The sequence below is a fragment of the Schistocerca serialis genome, chromosome 11 (genome assembly GCF_023864345.2).
Source record: "Schistocerca serialis cubense isolate TAMUIC-IGC-003099 chromosome 11, iqSchSeri2.2, whole genome shotgun sequence".
Taxonomy (NCBI): domain Eukaryota; kingdom Metazoa; phylum Arthropoda; class Insecta; order Orthoptera; family Acrididae; genus Schistocerca; species Schistocerca serialis.
Window position 1 is genome coordinate 205,535,837 of NC_064648.1, and position 18,258 is coordinate 205,554,094.

General features: G+C 39.2%; 1 protein-coding gene across 1 annotated transcript in view; it reads left to right on the forward strand.

Moving 5' to 3' along the window:
- The window catches only part of LOC126427110 (sperm-associated antigen 7 homolog), an 82,588-nt gene that overhangs the window by 57,666 nt on the left and 6,664 nt on the right, over nucleotides 1-18,258 (forward strand). The gene's annotated exons all lie outside the window — the stretch shown is intronic.

The window sequence follows — 18,258 nt, forward strand, 5'->3', positions numbered from 1 at the left end:
TCAGGAAGCTTGTACACCGATGGACTAAGTGCACTGAAACGCAAGGAGATTATGTTGAAAAATGTTCTTGTAAGTTTCCTATTTGATTACAATAAAATTTTATAACTACTTTGTGGATAATAATTGACTTACACTCTTATATATTTTACATCGTATTACAGGAAGCATGTTATACTAAATTTAGAAAATAGAAATTACAGTGATATATATAAAATTTAAATAATACATACAATTTATATTTGTACACGATAAATACAACTATAATTAGTGATTATGGTAAAGCAGGTTTTTAATAACGAGTGCTGGCAGCAGTGAGCATGGAGAAAGAAGCGGAGGAGGGAGGGAAAGAGGAGTGTGGTATAACATAGTTAAAGATTATAAGAGAAGAGGGAGTAGCCTGACTCACAAGTTGCAGGATAAGAGAAAGAAGGATAACTGGGGAAAGATAGGAGCATTGACTTTCCTATTTGATGGAGGGAAAGTTTACCATGTACCGTATTTACTCGAATCTAAGCCGCACCTGAAAAATGAGACTCGAAATCAAGGAAAAATAATTTTCCGGAATCTAAGCCGCACCTGGAATTTGAGACTTGAAATTCAAGACGAGAGAAAATTCTTAGACCGCACCTCCAAATCGAAACAATGTGGGTCCATTGTAACATGAGACACAATTTAGGTCAAATGCATGAAGATACAGCTACAGTAGTTTGGTTCGAGTCGTTAGCTTAACAGTTAAGATTTACAAAGTAGCCATTGCTATGAATCAGGTACTCTGTCTATATTTATACTGGTACCCTTCCTTTTTCACGTGCTTCGTCTGGTTTGAATCAATTGCTTATTGTGCTTTGATCTGATAAGTGCCATTCTCTTTGTTATAGGTGTTTACGTCACTCTAAGCTGAAACTGCATTACTGTATTGTGTCATGCAATGTTTGTCACATTCTGATAATGAGTGTTTACGACCTGTAGCCGCTCACGGCGTGGCGCGCTTTTGTGCGCACTATCGCTGCTTACAATAAGAAAAAGGAGAGGATTGTCTCATAAGCTAAACAAAGGCAAGAGACTACTATTTGTTGTTACTTACACTGCTGCTTTCTTTGATAATGATCAACAAGAACCAAATAATATACTGCGTATGATACATGATGTTCTGAACGAGAGTTTAACGAAAAATTTTCTCCGTTTGAAAATCTTTGCAGACGCCTCTTTAGTACATTACATTCTGCTCACAAATTAGAGTCATCTTAGATTTAAAAATATAGTCAGTTGCCGTGCTTCATTTCTGACTCACTATTCAGCATAAGAATAATACGAATATAAACTGACACGATATGTATATTCTTCCGTGTTTGCTGTTGTCTCACTCTAGTTTCGTAGTTTATTAGGCAGACAGGATTTAAATGAGATAGCAGCAAACACGAAGGAATACACGGCATTATGTTTATATTCTTCTACCTTTTCTTTTAATTTATTTGCCGATGCAGAGGTTTTGGTGCCAGTATTTATCTTTGTGCCTGCAAAGCACGCCTGTGTAGCGCTCATGTATTCGACGGCAGAAGTTAGTTGTGGTGGCACCTACCAACATTTTTCAGAACTTCCGCTTACTTTGCACTCGATTCTAAGCCGCAGGTGGTTTTTTGGATTACAAAAACCAGAAAAAAAGTGTGGCTTAGATTCGAGTAAATACGGTATGTTAATTCTGGGGAAGCCCTATGACAATGACAGAAGGAAGTGCTTCAACTTTTAATAAAAAGTCACAGGGCATTGAATTGTGCGAGGAGTATAGGGCGGCTTGTTCCAGAGGCAAACAGCAGTGAAAGTGAAGAAGATTGGAAATGTTTTTGTTTTATTAATGGGCACAGCTAGTATACTAGACAAGTGATACCTAGTATTTATATTACGGTACCACGAAAGATATTTAATCTCTGCACTGAGGTACTCAGGTGCTGGCACAATTGAGGAGCCATCGAAGTAGATGTACCGTGCGGTGGTTCTGTAACGTGTCTGGCTGCTAGCACCCGAACTGGGTGTCTGAAGCACTGACACAGTTATATCGATGAATGTTGCGTGTGTAATGCATACAACTCTAACCGTGTCATGTCCTCATTACTCGTACCATGTTGAATTACATCACAGTAGTGGAGGTTTGGTAGAACAAGCGATTACACGAGTTTGCATTTCACATCCTGTGGAAATATGTTACAAAGCTTTTAGAGAACATAGAGGCAAGCAGGCGTCTTCTGACACACGGTATGATTCTCTGCTCAATTTAAACACCCAGCTTGGTCACTGTTTTGTGGTGTGGTATTGGGATCCATCAAATTCAGTGGGAAGCAGTTGATTGCAGAATTCCGAACTTATTAATTTCTTGTGTATACTAAGAATACTTCAACCCTTTTGCATAAGGGAACTACTTAGATTACTTGCAACTCTTTTGCATAAGCCCTACTGAACATACATCATCATCATCATTCATCTAGGTAATCACAGCATTTATGAGGAGTGATCATAAGTAATGGTTGGTTGGTTGGTTGTTTGTGGGTTTTTTTTTTTTTTTTTTTTTTTTTTTTTTTTTTTTTTTTTTTTTTTTTTTTTTTTGAGAATCTTTATTTATTGATCACCATCAACTTTTTCCCCTGCAAAGTACTCCCTCGCAGATATAGTACACTTGTGCCAGCAATTTTTCCAATCTTGTAAATACTTCTGGAACTAACTTTTCATTGTGGTGTTTTCAGCTCGTTCAGTGATTCTGGTTTTATTTCATCAGTGGTGGCAAACAACATCCTTTCACGGTTCTCTTCGACCTCGAGACTAAAAAGGGGGCCACACCTGGCAAATACAGTGGCTGAGGCAACGGTTTTGTTTTTTGCCAAAAAATCGTGAAGAGGCATTGAGGTTTGAGTAGGAATGTTATCACGATGCAATTTCCACGAGCGCTTTTGCCACAATTCTGGTCATTTTCTTTGTACGGCATCTCACAAATGGCACGCAACTTCCAGGTAGTATTCTTTATTTGCTGAATGACGATAAGGCAGGAACTCGTGATGCACTGTCCCATTGTAATTGAAGAGAAAGTGAGAACAGGTTTTGCATATGATCAGACTAATCAATTTTTTCAGTTTTGACTCATCAGGCAATTTCCATTGGGGCAATTGGGCCTTGGTTTCAATGTCATACCCGTCTATCCATGCTTTGTCAACTTTGATAACCTCCTTTAGAAGTTTGTTAGCTTCATTCAGCAATTCATAAGCAGTGACTGCACGATGACACTTTTGGTCAGAATTCAACAATATCGGACAAACTTTGGTTCTACATATTTCATACCCAAAACGTTAAAAAAAATGCTCGTTGTGAGCCAAAGGATATGCCAACACCATCAGCAACCTCTCTGATGGCGATTTGGTGATTTTCCAGAACCATTTTCTTTATTTCTTCCACATTGTCATCAGTAACTGATGTGCTAGGATGTCAGGGCGGTTGTTATCTTCACCGTCTTCTCAGTCCTGTTTGAAACATTAATACAACTCGTAAACATTTGTCCTGTAGTGGACTCACCAAAAGCCACAGTCAACAAATCAAATGTGTTGCTACACTTTATTCCATTTTTCAAGCAAATCTAATGTGAATTCTTTGTGCAATCTTTATTGAAAGTAAAAATTCACCGAACATTCAACAACACACATAACTTGACTATCAACAACTGATTAAATATTCAAAATAGCTCTTAATGCAAACATATAACAGAAACAAGTATAACAGCAAGATAAAAGAAAAAAAAATTGGAAGTTGGATGTTTAAAGCTTGCAAAATTAAAAAATCTGGTTACTTTTTGATCACACCTTGTAGATCTTCAGGTCTCGGACTGAAGTAGAGCTGTCTGCAGCTTGTGGTCTCTCGGTCGCGTTCACACTTCCTGAGCACGGGGTCCCGGGTTCGATTCCCGGCGGGGTCAGGGATTTTCACCTGTCTCAGGATGACTGGGTGTTTGTGCTGTCCTCATCATTTCATCATCATTCCTGAAAGTGGCGAGATTGGGCTGAGCAAAGGTTGGGATTTTGTATGGGTGCTGATGACCACGCTGTTGAGCGCCCCACATACCAGACATCATCATCATCATCATCATCATCAAGTAGAGCTGGAAGTCATTGGTACAGGTATGATATTTACAGGACAAAATGGATGAAATATAACTGACCTACAAGGAAGACAAAAGTGGGTCCAAGCCTGTTTGTTGTGGTGCTCCTGACAGAATATTTTTGTAGGACAATTTTTCATTCCCATAGACAACACCTTGCTGTTTGTTTTTCAAGTAACTTTCAGTCCACTTCAGTGCACTATTTGAATAATTTAGCTGGCACATTTTTCTGAGCAGTATCTGAAAGCTGACAGAGTCAAAGGCTTTGCTGAAGTCTAATAGTGTCAGTATTATGACCTCTCTGTTTTCCAAGGCATATTTCAGGTCATCAGTGACCTTAATTAGTACAGTATTTGTGCTACTGTGTTTATGAAAGCTGGACTGATATTTGTCAAATAAATGAATTTGGTACGTGTTTCCTTATTCGTACCACACTTACCCACCATATCTTAGATACCATAAAAGAGGAAGTGGGATGGAATCATGGTTGGTAGTCACAATTTATAACTAAGACAATTTATTGACATTACGCCTTTTAAGGAATTTGACAATTACAAATTGTGGACGAGCCACTAGTAGAAATCCAACGTACTCAGTACTCAAATAAACAGTCCCTTAAGAGAAAGTTATTAAATCTTAATTTGCCAGGCATTTATAGAAACCTTAAGCATAGCAATTATCAATTACTTCACATAGTCACTTCATCAAACTCCTTAAAACCAGTTATTACATTAAGATGGCCTCACTTAACATTCTTCACTAAAATACCCTTATAAACTTACTATTTCAATCTGTTAAAGAAACACATGTTAGGAGATCAATTACAAACTTAACGTTTCCGGGCACTAATACCCCTCGCTTTATTTTCCCTTATTAAGAAAACAGAATTACTGACAAACTTCAGAAATGCAAACTTCCAAATAGGATTTCCCTCAAAATACATATAATGAAAACAGTTACCAATAAAGGGTGACTTAATGACACATCAACAATAGTGCCAAGCTGAGATCCAATTACATAACATGGTAGAGAACCACTTACATAACAAACTACAGCAGAAACACTGATCTTTAAAAATAAATGTTCAGGCACTCAGACGTGTTAATAAAAGACTACTAGAAAGAGCTGCGAAGGAACTCAGCAGATGCTATGCAATTTAAAGTTTAGCGAGTTGCTAATATTTAAGGAAACAGGTTCGTATAAGAACAGGTTACATACAATATATGTTTGTACATCTACCAGCTTAACCTGCCTTGGCAGAAGGAAGATAAATACTAAATTTTGGAAGGAGGTATGTGAACGACTCCCGGTAGTGGCCAGGTTCTTAAACACTGGCAGGCCTAGACCTCGGATGACATTTCACCCCCCCCCCCCCCCCCCCCACCCCTCCCCTGCTCTCCAAAGGGCACTGGCACAGTCAAAAGTTTTTGCACGACTCACAAAGACATTCCAATAACTCTGAAACATAGAAACACTCGGCAGAACCTTTGATTTGATTTATGGGTAAGCATGTAAAGGAACACGTTACACTACTGACAAATTTGCAACTTTGACCTTAAGCATTTTACTCATGGACAATTGTATTAATAGAGTGCAGGCTTTGAAAACGCCAACATAAAATCATTTGATTACAAGAAACACAGACCACTAGTGAAACTTCTGAGTAAACTTTCAAATAACAGCCACCATTTAACTAGGCCAACTGATCTCTTCCACACCATTCTAAAGTTCGACTATGAAAGTCTCATAATAATAATAAAATTTAAATGCCTCAGAGTGTCAGTCAACAAAACACAATTACGACCACTTACTTCATATCACATACACAATACAAAGGAGCAGGTTCCACAGCTTCACTTTAAATTTAGTTCCCAGCGAAGTCACAGAACTTGTATCTCCAAGCTGCCCATCTCGCCAAAACACCCGACCTATTTCACACCGCAACATGTAACGGTCATCATGCTCGTTAGGCAGCCGTTGACACTCGTCTCCCAGCGAATGTCATGAGATCTTGAGGGTTACCCCTCGAAGGCTAACAACCAAATCACTTCACCCACTAACCCGGAAGATAAGACACACGAAAAGCAAAGATAGCTTAGCTCGACCACAATCGATCTCAATGATACATGAACAAAATAACATTGGCGCCAGCTCAAAATTCTCACAAGTGTTCAGTAATATGGTCATGAACAATATATTCCAGGGCTTTGGAAACAGGAGGTAACATGCTGATTGGTCAGTCATTACAAGGTGATTGTGGATTTTCTATCTTAGGGATATCTTGGATTATGCTTTGTTTCCATTTACAAGAGAAAAATTTAATATGTCTGTTAAGGGGACCCGGTCATGAGCGAATGTCCTATGGTTGACCATACTAGTGTCAAAAACTATTTTTTCAAATCATCCAGATTTGAAACATGCGTAAGTTGTCAAATTTTCTTCGAAGTGTATATCTTATGAGACAATAGTATTGTTATCACAATAGAAATTCCCAAACGGTATTTGACGTAAAACATTGGGATTTTAAAAAAATAATATCTAAGTGTTTTTTAAACCTTTTATTTGATTGCCATAATTATGGTACATTTTAATGAAAGTTGTTTAGTTAATCTCTGTACCATGTTTTATTGACATAGGTATATTAGTCTTAGAGAAAATTGTATCCAAAGCTAAAAATTTCATGGTTTCTCTTCTTTCCCTTCTATGGCAATGCTTCATGTAATGTTAATGCGTTGCTCTATAGGTTTAATGTTAGAACTTCTTTCAAGGCCATTAACACACTAAGTCAGTTGCTTGTACATAATATTAAAACTAACAATAACGATTTTGCAGTTACAGGTAATGTAAAATCCAGTACACTGACCGCAAAGCTTTTTATATTGGCCAAACGTGCAGACATTTCAGAACCATATACAACGAATGTATACAAACAGGGAGAAAAAAATGTAGAAGATAAATCCACGTTTGCTTCCCACCCAATCACATAATGTTACTAATATTGAAAATAACATTACAATTTTGCATAAAGTGGAACAGAACTCCCCTACGCACTTTCTGTAAGAAATACAATATTGTAAGCATGTGCACTACGATAAGAACAAAATTATTAAAGAACAGAAATACTCTAAAAAATTGTTTTTCGTGATGCCTTTCATAATGAGTTCAGTATGTTCAAACGTATATGAACCTATCACTTATTGTTACACCGTATGTGTACCTCACTTACTGTAAACAGCAGCTCATGCTCAGTACTTCAGACTTCACGTTGTGTAAATATCTTGTTTGTGTACAGAGTTAAATTTCCTGATAGTGCTTGTTCACCAATGCTGGCTTTCCAGCCTTGACACTTATTCCATCAAGGTTCTCTGAGCATAATCTCTTGTCTTTACTTTTTTCATATTATTTCTTTTTATGCTGTTCCATCATATGTGTCTCTATAAATATTTTCTGAACTATGTAATGCTGCATTTTGTTGTCGTTTGGTGTGCCTCCCCTATTTATGCATTGCGTCTTCGCATTCTCACCAGTCTGTATCTGTGTACTTCCATAACACTAGGCTCATAAGTTTGTTCATTATTTATGTTTTCTTGTTAAAATTTGGACAAGTTGTTATACAATGTTATTTACACTGAAGTGCCAAAGAAACTGGTATAGGCATGTGTATTTGAATACAGAGATATGTAAATAAGCAGAATACGGCACTGCGGTTGGCTATGCATATACAAGACAACAAGTGTCTGGCACAATTGTTAGATCGGTTACTGCTGCTACAATGGCAGGTTATCAAGATTTGAGTGAGTCTGAATGTGGTGTTATAGTCGGAGCATGAGTGATGGGACACAGCATATCCAAGTAGCGATGAAGTGAGGATTTTCCCATATGACCATTTCATGAATGTACCTTGAATATCAGGAAGCCGGTAAAACATCAAATCTCTGACCTTTCTGTGGCCAGAAAAAGATCCTGCAAGAATGGGACCAACGACAACTGAAGAGACTCGTTCAAAGAGACAGAAGTGTAGCCCTTCCGCAAATTGCTACAATTGCAATGCTGGGCCATCAACAAGTGTCAGTGTGCGAACCATTCAACGAAACATCATCAATATGGGCTTTCAGAGCCGAAGACCCACTTTTGTACCCTATTGGACTGTTGATGACTTGAAACATGTTGCCTGGTTCGGACAAGTCTCATCTCAAATTGTATTGAGCTGATGGATGTATGCAGTTATGGAGACAACCTCATGAATCCATGGACCCTGTGCGTCAGCAGAGTTCTGTTCAAGCTGGTGGAGGCTCTATAATGGTGTTAGGTGGGTGCAGTTGGAGTAATATGGGTCCCCTGATATGTCTAGATATGACTCTAACAGGTGACATGTACATAAGCATCCTGTCTGATCATGTGCATCCATTCATGTCCAGTGTGCATGCTGACAGACATGGCCAACTCCAGCAGGACAGTGTGTGAGACCCCACACATCCAGAATTGCTACAGAGTGGCTCCAGGAACACACTTCTGAGTTTAAACACCTCCACTGGATGCCAAACTCTCCAGACATGAACATTATTAAACATAATTGGGATGCCTTGCAACATGCTGTTCAGAAAAGATCTCCACCCCCTCATACTCCTAAGGATTTATGGACAGCACTGGAGGATTCATGGTGTCAGTTCCCTCCAACACTACTTCAGACATTAGTCAAGTCCATGCCGCATCGTATTGGGGCACTTCTGCATGCTCCCAGGGGTCCTACACGATATTAGGCTTGTGTAACAGTTTTTTTGGCTCTTCAGTGTATTTTACATAATGTATTTCATACTGTGCTGTATTGTCTTAATGATGTTTGTTGTCACTTTCTCTTTTTTATGTAATTTAATCCATTTGTGCCTTGCTTTTTAATGTTGTTATGTATCTTTATTCAGATAACCAGTTGAAAATAGCTCTGGTGGGTGAAGCTGGTTTTGATGTTAAAAAATAAAATTGCAACTGCTGCTGTTAATTTCAAGTTGATAAGTACAGTTTCAAGTATCATTAATCATCATGCTCAACATGCTGGTCAGGAAAAAAAATCTTACATATCAGTTACAGGAACTTAGTATGGTCAGACTCACAAGCAGAAGGATGACACGCGAAATCGGTGTCCGGCCTCTATGATTTAGGTTTTTTGTGATTTACCTAAATTGTTCTAGGCAAATGCTGGGATGATTCCTTTGAAAGGTGCTTCTGATTTCCTTCCCCATCCTTCCTTATGCTCAGGTGCTCTGTCTCTAATAACCTCATTGTGTGTGAGACATCAAACACTGATTTTCCTTCCTTCCGAAGACTGTATTAGTGCAGCTCTCCACACTGCTCTATCTGTGCAAGCCTCTTTTCATCTCTGCACAATTACCACAACTTCCAACCATTTGAGCGTGCTTATTGTATTCCTCTCTCCGTCTCCTTCTACTGTGTTCCTCCTCTCCCCCCCCCCCCCCCCCCCCATGCTTTCTTCTGTTAGTAAATAGACTGTTCCTTATTGCTTCAGAACGTATCCTATCATCCAGTCCCTTCTTTCTCTCATCCTCTTTTATCTATCTAATCTTCAGCATTCTTCTGTACCACTACATTTCATACACTTTTATTCTCTTGCCTAGAGTGTTTATCATACAAATTTAACTTTCACACAAGGCTACACTCTTGTGAAATCCCTTTATAAAAGACTTCCTGACGATGAAATTTGTATTTGATGTTAAAAGAGCTCTCTCTCTCTCTCTCTCTCTCTCTCTCTCTCTCTCTCTCGTTACATCCTCTCTACTTTGGGCATCATCAGGAATTTTGCTGGCCAAATAACAAAACTTATCGACGGACTTTAGTTTCTCATTCTTTAATACAGTTTCCTCAATGTCACCTGATTTAATTCAAATAACTTCATTACCCTCCTTTTCCTTTCGTTGACATTCATCTTATAACCCCTTTTCAAGGTATGATCTGTTCCATTTGGTTGATCTTTAGAAGCCTTTGCCATCTGTGACAGTATTATAATGCCATCAGCAAACATTTTTTTTCTCCTTGATCTAAGATTTTTGTGTGTCCAGAAAGAAACATCTACAATTGGAATGCATTACCTGTTCTGACTAATGGCAGTCAGATATAAACTTGTAGTGCAGTAAGCATTGGGAACATGAATTTGGAATGTTTGGGAGAGGAGAAAATGGGTCAGGGGACAGATTTGAGAGGAAGAGATAATTATGACTGTAGAGCAGGGGTGGGCAAACGTTGCACGCGGCTCATGAGCACACAGCGCTGCACGTGTGCTGCTCGCGTGCAGGTGTCGACAGGGGCAGTGGCGACAGCCGGCAGGTTGCGGCAGTGTAGTACCAGGCTAAGATGCGGACGTTGAAGCGAAGCGACCACTACGTAGTGAACGTTGTATTTCAATAACCGGAAAATGCAGAGTGAATCAAGGAAACGGAGAATTGGAGATTTGCTATCTTTTAAAAAGGAATGGGAGACTCATTTTTTTCTCTGTGCAAAAACGTGAAAATTGCAAATGTATAATATGTGACAGTATTCTGGCTGGTCAGCGGAAGTTTAATATTGAACGCCATTATAATAAATTTCAGTATGTTGCCTTTCTTGGTGCAATAAAAGAGGAATTTCTCAAGAGATTTGGGGATATATCTTACTTATCCCAAGGTTTTGAATAGTTCTCGAGACAATCTGCTGTTTCTGTAGATGATATTCATCCCAGTTTGCAAATGGAATTAATAGATCTACAGCGTAATTCTCGTCTGAGAGACAAGTTCCTTTTGGCAAGACGTGTAATAGATTTTTATCACGACTTTCCACAGCAAGAGTTTCCTCGTCTCCATCGTGAAGCCATGAAGATAATGTCAATGTTTGGCTCGACATACGTTTGTGAGAGATTTTTTTCTGTTATGAAAGTCTCAGTTAAGAGCAAACATCAGTAATGAAAATTTATGTAACTGTTTGCGTTTGTATGTAGAAATTTTGTTGAAGACATTAAACGTATTGTAAACTCCACCTGTGATAATTAAACAAAACGTATCGTAGGTAAGAGGTACTCTTTCAAACCACAATTACTTTCAAGCACTTCTACTAACCTTATTCCTTTATTCAATAAAGAAGGCCAGGAAACAAAACGCATTACAAAGGAAAAAGCTGTGAGACGGTATGGCGGGGAGGGGAGAGAAGTGGGTGGCCAGCTTGCCCCTGTGTGCGCGCAGGACACCTGTTAACTGCACACGTGCATGTGCACCACACACATGCAGAATTCCTGCCCACCCCTGCTGTAGAGGGTCTGGACCCCATACAGAGAGGTGAAACAGGGAAACACTGAGACTATGAGAGGTGGGAAGGTGACATTAGGAGATTTGTAAGGGAGATAAAGATGCATGGAGTTGGATATGTGAATGTGTGGGAGATATCTGGGTTGGGAGCGGTGGAGGTCATATAACTCATTATTATTATCAGTATTATTATGATTTATAGCAATAAACACACCAAATGAGTTAACTATGTTGCTTTTCATATTTCATCACTAGTTGGAAATGTCCCAAATACCTAGGACTATGTGATGTATAGGTGAATAATTGGTGCAGATTCCAGTAAAGACCCTTTCATAGTTGGCAAATGGATATTTCATCAGTGCCAATTCTTCTTCTTTTTCTTCTTCTTCTTCTTTTGTTTCACTCTACTATGTGGGGAGAATATTTTCTGTTATTTGGAGTTCTCATAAGTCCTCCACTTCCTTAAACCAATTTTGTTGTGATTTTCGTTGCGGAAATAGTAATTTTTTTTCTGTTCTGAGGTTGTGTTCATAAAAATCGATTCTTCATTTCTAATTTTGTTTGAGAGTTTCTCAGTAGTTTGATAAAGGTTTGCATTTTTTACACGAATTAATTTGTTTTGAAATCTGGGGCCAAGGATTTTTCTTAATATCTTCCTTTCTTTCATCTCCGACCTTTCAACTGGGCGATGGTTGGTGCTGGACAATGTTTCCGCTGCATACAGGACTTCTGGTTTGATTACTGTATTGTAATGTCTTATTTTTGCATTCCATGACAGAAACTTGTTGTTGTGCGTGTGTTTGGTGAGTTGGAACACCAGTTCAACTTCACTTATTCTAAATTCCCTTTCCTTTTCCTCAAGGGCATTCCAGCTGATCAATTCTCCAAGATATTTAAATTCTTTGACAATGTCAGTTTTGGAGGATTTCTTATGTTCGTCAGTATCTTGGCCTTTTCAAAGGAGATTTTGAGACCTATTTTTTCAGCTGTTTTTGTAGTTTGAGGATGTGTTCTGTGGCTTCTTCCTAGGCCTTGGCTAATAGGGCCATATCATTTGCAAAGGCTAGACAATTGACTTTGATGTCCTTGTTTTTTGTTCCTAGTTAGAGTCCAGTATGGATCTTTGTGTTCCACTCTCTGACTACTCTTCCTAGGACACATAAATAGCAGTAAAGTGAGTCATCTTGCCATGCACCAGTTTTTATCTCAAAAGAGTTGGAGAGTCCACCCATGAATTTGAGTATGTAGTCGTAAGGGTTTCTCTGATTAAGTTAGTTGTTTTGTCGCCTAGGTTTAACTCTTTTAGTTTAGAGATGAGATATTTCTGGTCATTTGAGTCGTATGCTTTCTGAAAGTCAATGAAAGTGAAAACATGATTTTGCTCTTGATTTTTGGTATGCCATGAGGTTTTTGAGGTTTAGGATTTGTTGTGGGCAGGATTTCCCTTCCCTGATACCTGCTTGGTATTCTCAAAGTTGCTGGTCTACTTGGAGTTCTGTCCTTTTTAGTAGGACTCTAGAGAATATCATGTATGTTATATCTAGGACTGAGTTGTTGGAGTTTGTATTGGGCGCTTTCTTGTGGAGCGGGTATATGAGAGCTGTCTTCCATTCAGCTAGGATTCTTTAATTTGACCAGATTTCTTCAAAGATGCTTCAGAGAGAATCTATGACATTTTTGTTGACATTTTTCGAAAGTTCAGCTGTGATTTGGTTTTCTACCGAGGCTTTATACTTTTTGAAATTTGAAATAACTGTCTGTAGTTCTTCAGTGTAGGGTGGTTCATAGTTAGGGTTTGTTATTGTTGAGGTCTTAAAGTCCATTTTTCTGTGAGTTCTTCACAGTTGAGAATGTTTCTGAAATATTCTGCCAATATTTTGCAGTTATCCTTGTTGTTGTGGGTAATATTGCCATCTTTGTCTTGGAGTGGTAGGGTCGGTGGGCTGTATTTGGTGTGTGTGTGTGTGTGTGTGTGTGTGTGTTTAAAGGTTTTGTGGAAGATCCTTGTGTTGCTTTTGATGAAGTCTTCGTTGATCTGAAAGAGGAGTTAGTTTTCTTGGGCTTTCTTTATTCTTTTGATTTGCTCACTCTTTTTCTTATGATTAAGAAGTTTTGTCTGTTACATTCATTTTTCTGTGATTGCCACTGTTGCTATGTTTTTCTTCTCAGTTCAAGCAGTCTGACACTTTCTTCTGTCCACCAAGCTTGTTTTTTGGCTTTGGTTAAGGAAGCTAATTGTTTGGCTTTACTTATTAGTCTTTCATGTACTTGATACCAGTTTTGGTTTTGCATGTCTTCAGTTGTGAGGGGAAACTCCTCGGAGTTTATTATCTTTTTTGAATCTCATTTTATTCTTTTAGGGTTGGAATGGCTTTGAGTTTTATTTTAGAAAGTTAGCGATCAGAATCTTGGTTGTCTTCTCTGAGGACTTTGACATTTTGTATTTCTTTATGGCTCATGACATTTTGTATTTCTTTATGGCTCTTTACTTTGTGGCCACTTGATCAAGTTGGAATTCAGGTAGTCGTGGATTTGGTGGAACCTATGTTTCCGGGGTAGCTTTTTAAAGGCTGTGGATGTAAGGATAATGTTGTATGCTTGGCATAATGCTGTCAGTCTGGTGCCATTTTAGCTAGCTCTATTATGTGCTGAGTAGTTTCCAACAATTCCCCCCCCCCCCCCCCTCCTTCTCCTCTGTCTGGGCATTAAAATCCCTCAGAAGTAGGACATTGTGTTTTTCTGGGATTCTTTGAACATCATCGTCGAGTTAGTCCTAAAAACATTCCACCTTTTCTTTGCCCTTTTTATTGTCTTCATTTATGGGGGCATATGCAGTCACGATAGTGTATACTTTATTGGAAGATTTGAAGATAAGTGTAGAGTCTCTTTCTGATTGTGATTCAATATTGATAATGGAATTCAATTTATTTTTGTCTGTTATGAAGCCAGTTCCAATGTGTGGGTAGCTGGTTTTTCTGAAACCTTCAGAATCGAAATTGTTTTCATCTAAGTATCTAGTTTCCTGTACGGGCGTTATCAGACATTTGTGGTTCTTAGGGCTGTCTGTAAGGTGTTTTAATCTTCCAGTTTTTAGAAGAGAATTTATGTTGAAAGTAGCTATGTAACTTCGTATTCTATACTCAATCTTGTTTGAGGTTTCAAGGTGCTCCAACTCATCTCTGTGTAATGCTGTAGACTCCCCATTATCTAATTGTCTGCTTATGCACTTGGGTGCGGTGTATTGTTCACCTGGGGTAATTCGTTTCACATCACACTCTTCCGTGATTGATAGTATTGTGTATGGGGTGGCACCTGCTGTTAGAGCCACTGGTTTGCAACGACGTTTATTAGCCCTGGAGGTTTTTCTCAGCTGCCCCTAACCTGGGGAACAGACACTGACCAAAGGCCACCCAATCTGTGGACAGTCGCATTTGGTTTTTGATTTCTGTGTTGGTCAGCATGTGGTATTTTATTTCCCACTTACCCTGCATATCTATAGAGCCTTCTCCTATCCAACACCTGGGGACAGACCTGGTAGGGGAACAGTAACCCCTGGGATTACTACTACTACTACTACTACTACTGTTGTTATGCTGCTGGCAAAGGAGGAAAGATGATGGTGTAGCATAAAAATTGTACTTACCAGACTTGGAAACCTCTCCACACTGTGTCACATAATTTGGACATATAATACCGATGATTATCAGCGTATCGGATAGAGAGGTGAATCTGGTGGCCCTCTCATTGCTGAGGAATAAGTTATGTGCCAACTCTGGTTTGACCCTTTCTCTTGTCTCATCATCATTGTCATTGTCCACAACAACAATAAATGTGGGACTATGCTATAGACACTCTCCTCACAGTGGCTTGCACGAAGAAGTTGCAACTGACCAACATCTGACATGCAAAACATTATGGTGGCATGGAAGGAAGATTAGAGTTTATTTTGCTGTCAACAAGTAGGTCATTAGAGACTGAGCAGAAACACAAAATGTTTCAAGCATGAGGAAAGAAATCGGCATTACCCTTTCAAAGGAACCATCCTGGCATTTGCCTGGAATGACATAGGGAAATCACGGAGTGCCTAGATCTGTATGGCCAGGTGTGAATTAGAACCATCATTCACCTGAATGCGTGATACGTTAACTTGAAGAAGTGGCTACAGCCTATGAATCACACAGCTAAATAAGTAATACAGTTTCGAGTCCAATGCATTTTGGACCAGCAACTCCAATTACAAGGACTTTATTGTCTTCTTTCGGACACAGTACATGGGTCAACAGTATCCATGAGAAGGTTTTGCATGGGTATTCACACTTCAACAAAATTTGTCATATCTATTAATATACTGATGTACATTACAGAATAGTGTCAAATTTCATGAAGTGCAAGTGGTACTTTTTCTGCAGCTGAAGAAAGGTAATAGATAAAATGAAGCAGGCATAACTCTCCAAAGCATTAATCAGTCCTTGGAAATAGTGTGGCAGGTCTGAATCATCAGAAAAGTTATTTTATTATGGATCTCCTCCTAATAACAAATAACGTTTAGAATCTTTTTTATATACAGGAAGAATATGTACACAATTGTGAATATTACATCTATAGTAGTTCAGGACCTCAAACAGAACTACAATCAAGGTTTAATCAGATGGAAACAAAACAATTAAATAAATGAAAAACTGTTACGTGCTCATTATTACTAAATGCAATTTTTGTAGTCTCCCCAAGTGTGCTGCCAGATTCTAAAATCAAAACAATTTGATCTTTTGGTGATCCATCCGTCTACTGTCTTCAGGAGAGCACTGCTGCCACTGCGTCCCACTAAAAACTGAACTAAGGCTGCAAATCTTCATCCTATGCAGGCCTTATATATCGTACACGGTGCATGCCCTTCCCGTCACAGCTGCTGCTCCCCTAGACAGGACTCGGAGAACCACTCCTGGTAGAACACCGGCACCAACTATATACTACACTCAAGCTGGTCACACCAAAGAGCATTGCGTTTTCATGTGAGACAGCAGAATGTGAAACCCTGGGCTAAGAGGAAAACGCTTGTCTTTATTAATCAAATTATCTGCCAATCTAATTTCAATTGCCTCTTTTCAAACATTGTTCCAAAACCTGGAAGAACTGGTAACCATTGTAGTCTCATCAACTTTCGTCTCATGACCCTTGTTCACAGTATTTCAGTACCACCAATTTTCTCAGCTGTTGTAGCCTTTTGTGAATTTCCATATTGATATCGAATTTTGTATATGCCAAGCATTGTAAGTCCCAAATCATCTTTGACAGAGCTGAGTAGTGCCCTAATCTTGGAAGTGGATGGAACACATTCTTAAATTTAAACCCCTTAAAGTTCTTCCAGTCTTAAACAATACCGCCCAAGTGTAAGGAATAGAGGCCACAGATCTATGCTTGTCCTGATGTACCTCCAGGGATGGTCTAAACTCCATAGCCTGAAGAATCTGCTTCACTAAGTATCTCTTTTCCCTAAACACAGCCATCAAATATGCAATTTCCTGGATTATCACAAAATCAGCCAGAGTACTGTTGATGTCTGCAGCACTGTGGATTTCACAGAGTAACAGAGCAAGCTGAGTTTCGCAAGATCTCTGTTTCCGAAATCTGTGTTGATTTTTATAAAGGAGATTTTCATTCTCCAAAAAGTCATAATATGTAAGCATAAAACATGTTTGATAATTCTACAACAGATTTAGGTGAGCAATATAGGCCTATAATTATGTGTCTGTCCTGTGCCCCTTCTTGAAAAAGGGATGACGTGTGCTTTTTACTGGTCACTAGATACCCTTTGTTTCTCCATTATTTTGCATAATCTGTGTAGAATCTTGTCCAGAAGGTTTTCGACTAGTAAGCAGTTATAGCTGCTTTTCTGTTTTGCGATTGTTTATCTCAGTATCTGCCATTTCAGCATTCACACAGTGAATGAAAGGAGGGATGGTTGTACGGTATTTTGCAATGGGATATTATTGAGGCAAGAAATGTCGTTACACGGTATTAGTACGATGTCTCCATGGAGCAATTAATATTTTAATTGGCACACTTATCTTTGTCCTGCTGGTCTCTGACAGTTCCCCCTTCATTTTGTGTTCCCTCATCCTCCAAACAAGCGGGTCCAGCTCGACCTGTGATCTGAGTTCCTTGCCATTTTCTCTTGCTGAGGAATGGACATAAAGGAGCGATAGCTTAAAGAAATTTTTTCTACTTTTAAGTACTTCCAGCAGCGAGTTCATGGATTTTCATATCCTGAAGATAGTATTAGCCAGCCCTTCTGTATCCTTGTGATTTCACAGTTCCTCAATTCAAATATTCTTTGAAAATGATGCACTCTTTATTATTTGAGGAGTATAGGTAACAGCTCATTAAATAAGTGAGGTGCAGAGTTGTCAGCAGTAGGGTTCTGGGTGGCAAAATCTTAAAAATATACACTCCTGGAAATTGAAATAAGAACACCGTGAATTCATTGTCCCAGGAAGGGGAAACTTTATTGACACATTCCTGGGGTCAGATACATCACATGATCACACTGACAGAACCACAGGCACATAGACACAGGCAACAGAGCATGCACAATGTCGGCACTAGTACAGTGTATATCCACCTTTCGCAGCAATGCAGGCTGCTATTCTCCCATGGAGACGATCGTAGAGATGCTGGATGGAGTCCTGTGGAACGGCTTGCCATGCCATTTCCACCTGGCGCCTCAGTTGGACCAGCGTTCGTGCTGGACGTGCAGACCGCGTGAGACGACGCTTCATCCAGTCCCAAACATGCTCAATGGGGGACAGATCCGGAGATCTTGCTGGCCAGGGTAGTTGA